The sequence below is a fragment of the Chiloscyllium plagiosum genome, unplaced genomic scaffold (assembly GCF_004010195.1).
Source record: "Chiloscyllium plagiosum isolate BGI_BamShark_2017 unplaced genomic scaffold, ASM401019v2 scaf_10132, whole genome shotgun sequence".
Taxonomy (NCBI): domain Eukaryota; kingdom Metazoa; phylum Chordata; class Chondrichthyes; order Orectolobiformes; family Hemiscylliidae; genus Chiloscyllium; species Chiloscyllium plagiosum.
Window position 1 is genome coordinate 5,225 of NW_025213975.1, and position 10,011 is coordinate 15,235.

Below are 10,011 nucleotides of genomic sequence, written 5' to 3' on the forward strand. Positions count from 1 at the left end.
TGTGTGTGTGTGTGTGTGTGTGTGTCAGGGCATTAGATTTTTCAGCTGGTAGAGGTGTATGTTGATAATTCATAATTTTGCTGTCAGAATTAATTTATTCGCAATAAATAGCAGTCGTTCTGTGATGTCCAGAGACCTATTCAATGTTTTCCGTTAACCTGACTCTGTCAGACAAGTAATTGGGGAACCTTAAATTCTTTGAATTAAGATTTAACTTCTGTGAAAAACCAATGAATAGACGGACTCAAGTGTTTTCCCAAGTAGGTGGTGACAGAGTCATCCCCTTTGGACCAGATTTTCCTGGAGGAGGTAGGAAGATCAACCTGAGAAATTTCCTGGGTGAAGGCCCATCTCTTTTGAAATGGGAACCTCCCCCCCCTCACCCACCATAATTTCATGTTGGGTTGGTGGGAATAGAATGAAGTCAGGCCTGCACCTCTGAGGGGAGAATTCCAGTGATAACAGAGGTAGGTAGATGACCAGTGTCTTCATTTACTGGTCAGTATCTTTATGATGAATGTCAGACATTCAAACCCTTACCCCTCACCCTCCCATGTCCACTTTGATCCATATCCTCTTCAATCCCTGGAAATTTTTAAAATTTAGAAAACAAACCAAAAGAACTGCGGAAGCTGCATAAATCAGAAATAAAAAAATACAGAAATTGCTGGAACAATTGCTGGAGAAATCAGACTTAAAGTTTCGGGTCAGAACACAAACGCATTCTTGGGGAGGCGTAGCGTGGTGGTAATGTCACTAGATTTGTAATCCAAAACCCCAGGCTAATATTCTGGGTGTATGAATTTATATTTCACGCAAGCAGGTGGTGAAATTTAAATTCAATAAAAATATGAGACAAAATTTGATCTGGTTATCACCATGTGACCGCTGATGATTGTCATAAAAACTTCTGGATCACTAATGTTCTTCCAGCTGCCACTCTTAAAAACATGTGACTAATACAGTTAAATACAGTTACATGCAACCCCCACACACCAAACGCAGAAATCTGGCTGATTTTCACATATTCCGAGGCCCTGATGCCAATCATCCTGCCTGACTTGAGATCAACTAATTGAATATAGTCCAAAGACTTCGGCAAATTCTAGACTGTGAGGGTGAAAATGGTGTTGGTTTTGGGTAAGGTGGGTGTGTTTAAGGTCAGTGTGAATAAAAAGGTCAGTGTGAGAAATCAATGCTTCATTCCTTAACAAGAAATGAGAGTGTGAAAATCAAATCCTGAAATTCCATTAGTTCCCTTTATCATTCGTAAATGGAACTGAGATACATTTTCCTATTACACAGTAATGAGAATCTGAGGGATTTTCAGTTCCTTTGGAGGATACAATTTGCGGGGTACTCCAACAAGGCAGTAGATGCGTTGGCTGGAATAAACAATGGCGCATTGGTCTAAAAGCCTCAAAAAGGCTCAACAAATATTTCAAACCAGGTGAAGGAAGTACCCAATTTGAGAGACGGTAGAACCAGAGCATTACCAGTAGAGCAGCGGATGCTGATTGTATCTAAAGGGAAAAAAACTCTCTTGTAACTGTGTCAATTGGACCCTGATAAAAAAAAGTGTGTCTAGGGCCTTGGGATTGAGACTGAGGCCTAGTCATTATGGATCTAGCTCTGGGGCCTAGAGACTGTAGGTCTAGAGCCTAGGGACTGGCAGCTGAAGCCCAGTTACCCTTGTCTTCTATCCTGATCCTTTTTGAGATTGGTTTCACTCTAGTACCTCACACACTCTTCAGGCCATTTTTTCAGACATGAACTGAAACAATAAATCTCCTCAGAGCTTCGATATGATTCTGTTACTGGTTGAATAGTCTAGAGAACTGAGATCAAGTCAATCATGGATTGATCAGCCTTCTTGTGTGTTGCAACAATTCTGCAATGACGAATTAAGGATGTAAATTTTGATAATTTCTTAGTGGAATTTTAAAAAACGCATTCGTAAATGTGTTCATAAAGCTTTCAGATATCCTTGAAGGAAGGAAGCTGGCTGTCCCTCACCTGCTCTGGTCTATATGTGATCCCAATTCAGTACCAATTTTGTTGATCTTAATTGCCTTCCAAATTACCTTTGCATCAGGGTAACTAAGGATTGGAAATAAACACCCTGGCAAACACATTCTGAGAATGAATTTAAAAAGTTCTTCAGCCAGAAAAACTATTCTAAGGTTAAACTGAATGCCAGCAACAAACTGTGGATACTGGGAAGACTCAGTCCATTTGGCAACCTTTGACTCTGAGCCTGTCCTGGTTCAACTCGGACCATCCTTTTGCCAATGTCATTGGGCAGCTACAGCAATGGGAGATTAGATTAGATTACTTACAGTGTGGAAACAGGCCCTTCGGCCCAACAAGTCCACACCGACCTGCCGAAGCGCAACCCACCCGTACCCCTACATTTACCCCTTTAACCTAACACTATGGGCAATTTAGCATGGCCAATTCACCTGACCCGAGGAAACCGGAGCACCCGGAGGAAACCCACGCAGACACGGGAGAATGTGCAAACTCCACACAGTCAGTCGCCTGAGTCGGGAATTGAACCCGGGTCTCTGGCGCTGTGAGGCAGCAGTGCTAACCACTGTGCCACCGTGCCGCCCACCATAATCTGGATGATTATGATAAGAGACTAATGTTTAAATGTCTTTCTTTATATTGGTTAAGTGGTAGAAGGTCTTGGGGTCAAGTCCAACTCAAAGAAACTTGAGTAACACGTCTCGGATGAAAGTTAATGAATTGCTGAGGGAGTGTAGAACTGTTGGGTTGTGTCATAGAACATAGAATAGTACAGCACAAGAACAGGCCCACGATGTTGTGCTGAACATGATACCAAATTAAACTAATCCCTACTCCCTGCTTGTAGTCCATATCCCTCCATTCCTTGCTTTTCCATGTGCCTATCTAAAAGCCCCTTAAACACCCCTATCATGTCAGACTTCACCACTTTCTCTGTGCAGTGCATTCTAGGCACCTGTCTCTCTCTGTGTAAAACACATGCCCCTCACATCTTTCCCCCTTTTACCTTAAATATATGCCATCTAGTGTTAGACATTTCAACTCTGGGAAAATGATTCTGACTGTGAACTCTATCTATGCCTCTCATAATTGTGTAAACTTCTATCAGGAAAAAGTGAGGTCTGCAGATGCTGGAGATCAGAGCTGAAAATGTGTTGCTGGAAAAGCGCAGCAGGTCAGGCAGCATCCAAGGAACAGGAGAATCGACGTTTCGGGCATAAGCTCTTCTTCAGGAATAAACTTCTATCAGGTCTCCCCTCAGCCTTCACCACTCCAGAGAACACAACCCTTGTTTGTCCAGCCTCTCCTTCCAGCTCATACCCTCCAATCCAGGCAGCATCCTGGGAAACCTTTCCATTCTTCCTGCAATGTGGTGGCCTGAATTGAGTGCAATTCTCTAAGTGCAGCCTAACTAAAGTTTTATGAAGCTGCAACATCAGTTCCTGATTTTATTCTCAGTGCCCCAACCAACAAAGGCAAGATTCCCATATGCCTTCTCTATCACCCTATCTACTTGTGGGTATACCTTTGGGATGAGTATTTTAGATATGAGTCAAAGATGAGCAGATGAGTCCTCTCCACGGTCAATATTTATCCCTCAATCCAAGTCACGAAGATACATGATCAATTTGAGGAAATGACTGTCTGTAGACTGGCTGTGGTGTTTCATGCATCTATTCATGCAACACTATTTCATGGGTTGTGAGAATTACACATCTCGAGATTGCAAAAGACCCTATATAAAGGCAAGATCTTTCTTTCTTTCTATTTGCCTATGCCTGAATCTAATGCCATTCAATTGATTAAGAGATAGATAATAATTTAATGTTGTCATCAAAAAATGGAAAATCAGGTCTCCCCTCAGCCTTCACCACTCCAGAGAACACAACCCTTGTTTGTCCAGCCTCTCCTTCCAGCTCATACCCTCCAATCCAGGCAGCATCCTGGGAAACCTTTCCATTCTTCCTGCAATGTGGTGGCCTGAATTGAGTGCAATTCTCTAAGTGCAGCCTAACTAAAGTTTTATGAAGCTGCAACATCAGTTCCTGATTTTATTCTCAGTGCCCCAACCAACAAAGGCAAGATTCCCATATGCCTTCTCTATCACCCTATCTACTTGTGGGTATACCTTTGGGATGAGTATTTTAGAAAAGAGCCAAAGATGAGCAGATGAGTCCTCTCCACGGTCAATATTTATCCCTCAATCCAAGTCACGAAGATAAATGATCAATTTGAGGAATTGACTGTCTGTAGACTGGCTGTGGTGTTTCATGCATCTATTCATGCAACACTATTTCATGGGTTGTGAGAATTACACATCTCGAGATTGCAAAAGACCCTATATAAAGGCAAGATCTTTCTTTCTTTCTGTTTGCCTATGCCTGAATCTAATGCCATTCAATTGATTAAGCGATAGATAATAATTTAATGTTGTCATCAAAAAATGGAAATAAACCCTCATGTGGGCTTTGTTACACAATTGGACTTTAGCCGCAGTAATTTCTGGGGTAATGTGTAAATTATAAATTCAATTGATTAAGCGATAGATAATAATTTAATGTTGTCATCAAAAAATTGGAAATAAACCCTCATGTGGGCTTTGTTACACAATTGGACTTTAGCCGCAGTAATTTCTGGGGTAATGTGTAAATTATAATCAAGCAATCAGACAAAATATTATCTCTGTTCACAGTGTCAGCTCCAGATGCATAGCCTGGCTAAGCTCATGGGTCTAAATAAGGTCTGGTGTTGGCAGCTTGCGAGGATGATAATGGACAGTTTTAAAGTGTGTGGTCACCTAAAACAGGAAGTGACCAAACATAAGGATGAAATACAGGTACTGATGAGGCACTACAGAATCTGCCTTTTAATTAAATGTTTAATTCAACCTTTTCCAAGGTTGTCTCAGAGAAAAAGGAAGTCCTTGCAGCTGGGAATATCGCTCAGTGATTAGCTTGCTGCCTCACAGAGACCTGGATTGATTCCAGCCTTGGGCGACTGTCTGTGTGGAGTTTGCATGTTCTCCCTGTGTGTGCGTGGGTGTCTTCCAGGTGCTCCAGTTTCTTCCCACAGTCTATGATGTGCAGGCTAGTTGCATTGGCCATGCTCAATTACCCATAGTCTCCAGAGATGCGCAGGCTAGGTGGATTAGCTATGGGAAATGCAGGGTTACAGGGATGGGTCTAGGTGGGATGCTCTTTGAAAGGTTAGTGTGAATCAATGGGATGAGTAGCCTGCTTCCTCCATGTAAGCATTCAATGGTTCTTTGAATAGATGTGGATAACTGAAACTAAGATAATGTCTTATTCATGGACGGAAACTAAGCTCCTATCTCCAAGGTGACACTGAGCTAAATAAGGTCTGGCAAAGCAAGTAGATCATTGACTGCTGGATGGCAGACTTCTCTTTGATGGGCTCTGTAGTGAGCCAAAAAGGAGGAGTGAGGAGACACTGAGGACACATCTGGTAGTTACTATTGTTGGTAGTGCCCATCCCATGGGAGCTGCTCTTCTTGAAGGGATGACTTATGAATTTTTAAAATATCCCAATTCCAGGGAATGGGTCTATACCAGTACAAAATAATGATCTGTGAAAGTCCAGGGATTGGGAAACTGGGCTTTGATGGGAATTATTCAGCCCAGGAGTTCACTCTTTGCATCGGGATATCTGAATGAGGGAGTCTGGTAGCCCAATGCTTTCAGTGACCACATGAAGGCCTACTGCTTTAGCAGGCTGTCTCCAGGCAGAAAGGCAAGGGAAGGTGGATGGGTCGTAATCATTGAGAAAGGAACTGGAATAAAATTGGTGAAGCTTTTCAGATACAATGTGCCTTTTATTTACTAATTTTCGAATTGGGTTGATGGTACTGTGAGATTATAATGAACCTATTTTTATTTATTTTCAGCTTCATGCCATCATCCAGCTGTGCCTCTGCCTCAACAAAGATGTTTCTGTCATCCTCATCTAGCCTTTCCATGACCTGATATAAACTTGATCTTATCCAAAAGTCTCTTCCCCACATCTTTCACTTTGTCCCATTTACCAGTCACTCACTACTCACTGAATTAAACCAGCTGCACATTTGGTGACACTGTAATATAAATTCTCATTTTAGTTTAAAAATTCCTCCTTGTGACCAATTGTCCCGATCACTCTAATCTCTCCCACCTGTATGAACCTCTGAGAGCAGTAGGCTCCTGCAGTATGGGTCTGTATGATCCTCTGAGAGCAGTGGACTCCTGCAGGATTATTAAATTAGATTACTTACAGTGTGGAAACAGGCCCTTCAGCCCAACAAGTCCACACCGCCCTGCCGAAGCGCAACCCACCAATACCCCTACATTTTACCCCTTACCTAACACTACGGGCAATTTAGCATGGCCAATTCACCTGACCTGCACATCTTTGGACTGTGGGAGGAAACCGGAGCACCCAGAAGAAACCCACGCAGACACGGGGAGAACGTGCAAACTCCACACAGTTAGTTGCCTGAGGCGGGAATTGAACCCAGGTCTCTGGCGCTGTGAGGCAGCAGTGCTAACCACTGTGCCACCGTGCCGCCCACAAATTCAAGAAGTCTCCAATTGTTGCCCTCGATCTCTCCACCTTTGGATGATCATTGAAGAGGCTCCTTGAAATCCAAATGTGTCACCAGACTTGTGGTGACCTGACCGAATACATTGGTTAGTGTCAAAATTTGTACAATTGTCCTTGGTGAAGTCTTTTGGTATGATATGTGAATGGTGCTACACTTGTTAAATGTTGACAGTCATTTGGGAAGCAGTCGGCTGATACTGGAAACTGCTCGGGTCAGCTCTTTGTTTTTCTTAAATACGTTAAAATAATAATTGAAACCCGACCATGTGAAAGCTGGCCATTTGGCCCACTGAATCCATATCGAACTTCCAAACAAAATCTCCACCAGGCCCACCCACTACCCTATCCCTGTAATCCTGCATTTCCTGTGGCTAATCCACCTCGCCCGCACATCCGTGGACACTATGAGCAATTTAACATCCACCAAAGATCCACTGTTTGGAATGTGGGAGGAAACAGAAGCACCCAGAAGACAATCCACACAGACACAGGGAACCCGGGTCCTTGGCACTGTGAGGTAGCACTGCTAACCACTGAGTGCTAACGGCTTCATCAAGAACCCTTTTTAATATTTACTTTCAGATATATTCCCCAAGAAGGTGATCTTGTGGTTTCTCCTTTATGTTGAATTGGTCTAATTGAGTAGCTTGCTGAACCACATCAGAGAGCAATTTGGAGTGACAATATTGACATGGGGATTGACATCACTATCAGCACAGACTAGGTAAACGTGGCAGGTGTCCTCCCCGATAGACATTCATTAACCAGCCAGATTTTTACATCAGCTTCATCTACCTTTTCCTACCAATAGCTTTCCTAATTTTCCAATTTCTTTTTAAAACCTGGGGCAAAGATTTGATTTGATTTATTATTGACACATGGGCCACAGTACAGTGAAAAGTATTGTCGTACATCCTTTAGAGGCAGATTGTACCAACATGTCTGATCTGTTTTGCAAAAGAAGCAACTGCAAGGTGAGAAAAAACTTTTTCACACCCTATCTGGACTGCACTACCTGGAAATGTTGTGGAGTCTGGTTCAATTGAGTGTTATGGACCAGACAAAACCCCCTTAAAATATATCAAGAAGATAGCCTCGACCCCAACTTCTCTTATTTTTAAATGCAAGTTTTGTGTTTCCAATGCAATTTGATTGGTCAAACTACCAGGCCTGAAGCAAAACACACTTTATTCTTAAACTATAGTGGAAATACAAACAAAAGGAAGAAGACTTGGAATAATTTAACTCTATTAGAAAATTTAACAGAATCATGGATTATTTAATTACCAGACAGCAACTGTTCCAATATAATAACATCCCATGAACATAGCCTTGGCAATGGCAAACTTAGTAAAATAGATTGCCTCACATGCAATTCTGGCAGCGGGAAGAGAACTCAAGCTTTTAGCTATAACAGAGACAGGAATAACAGCTTCCATTTACAGCTTCAAGATCCAAGCAATTACTGAAAGTTAACTTAAAATCCTGGATCTGTGGGAGCTTGACCCCACTCTTTCATGCAGCATCTATTGTTCCAACTTAAGAAAAAACAAGGCATCACAAGCTCTCTACTTTATTGGCTTGGAACATACCACCTGGCATGTCCATCTCAAACTCTCTTCAGAGAAAAAGGACAAAGTACACCTCTTAAAGCCATAGTGTTGTCACATGAGGCACTGAAGAGGACATTGAATGATGACTGAAATACAGACAATGCGTGAGGTCATGGAGAAAACGCAGGAGATAGACACAACGTTAAAATGCTGGTCAGACACAATGGGCCAAATTGCCTTCCTCTGTGATTCTTTGAAAATTCAAGTTTTCAAATTGTCAGTGTGGTAAGGGCGAATTTGCTCAGTCTCTCTGGATTATTAATTCAGAGTTTGATTGGATTGGTTTAATCACTCAGGGCCAGAACACAGTGAAGTAGCAATCATTGGAGTTTTGGATACAAAGGGATATCATAGAATCCCTACAATGCAGAAAGGGACCATTCACCTATCAAATCTGCACCAATATTCTGAAGAGCATACCTTCCGGACCCAACCCCCAATCCCTGTAACCCCATATTTACCATGGCTAACCCATCCAGCCTGTACAGCTTTGGACTGTAGGAGGAACCCAGAGTATCTGGCGAAAACCCACGCAGACGCGGGGAGAACGTGCAAACCCCACCCAGACAATCATCTCAGGCTGGAATTAAGCCTGTGTTTCTCGCACTGTGAGGGAGCAGTGCTAACCATTGTGCCACCATGTCACCCAACTGGGTACAAAGACAGTGGGGAAAATGTAATTGATGGAGATGATCTGCCATGTTCATATAAAAATGGCTGAATTATCCTCCTGTTCCTGATGTCAAATATTCAGATGGTCACCTCAAAATCAAATCGGACACAAAGGTTTTGAAGGCTCTCACTCAACCTTCACCTGTCTCCAGAGTTCAGCCTGGAGTCAGTGATGAGAAGGATCAGGCTGGTGACTGGGGATCAAAGGCAAGAACTTCAGACTCCCATTAGAATATTTCAGAGCTTTATGACAATAACAGATAATAGAGGAACGGAAGGGTGAGGACGTCGGTCTGGCCATGTCACCACATACATATTGTCGCTGTTGTTGTGACCACAAACTGGTTCTAATTGCAAGTAAATTAGTCATCTGACCCAGAAAGGCTACAGCATGTCTGCTGTGAGAAATGAAGATTGCACTGAAACTGCACAGTGTGTGGTTCAGAGGTTGGAACAAAGTAGGAGGGGAACAGACTGCTCATGTTAAACCAAGACTCTTTAATAGAACTGAGGATGATGAGCTTGATGCTTCTTTAAGCCCTGTTCTGTCCCTAAGCTGGAAGTGTTTGATTGGGACAGTATAGAGCTCGCTACACTTTCAGTTTGAAAGAGTAGAGGAAAATCTTTAATTCCATTATATAAGAGTTGGGGAAGTTTTACACTGTACTTAACCCCATGCCTTGGCAATGTTTGTAACAGATAGTGGAGAAAGAACTTGACTTTCCATTTAAAAGAGTGCAGCTCACTTTACTCTGCTGCAGTCAGAATTCGGAGCTGTTGGTAATAGAACATAGAACATTTCAGCACAGAGACAGCACCTTCAGCCCACCATGTCTGTGCTGACCATGATGCTATTCTAAACTAACCTCAAATACCTGCATCTCATCTCCATTCCTCTATTCCCTGCCTGTTCAGGTATCTGTGTAAATGCCTCCCAAATAGAGTCATAGAGTCAGAGAGATGTACAGCACGGAAACAGACCCTTCGGTCTAACTCGTCCATGTTGACCAGATATCCCAACCCAATCTAGTCCCACATTCCAGCACCCGGCCCATATCCTTCCAAACCCTTCCTATTCATATACCCAGCCAGGTGCCTT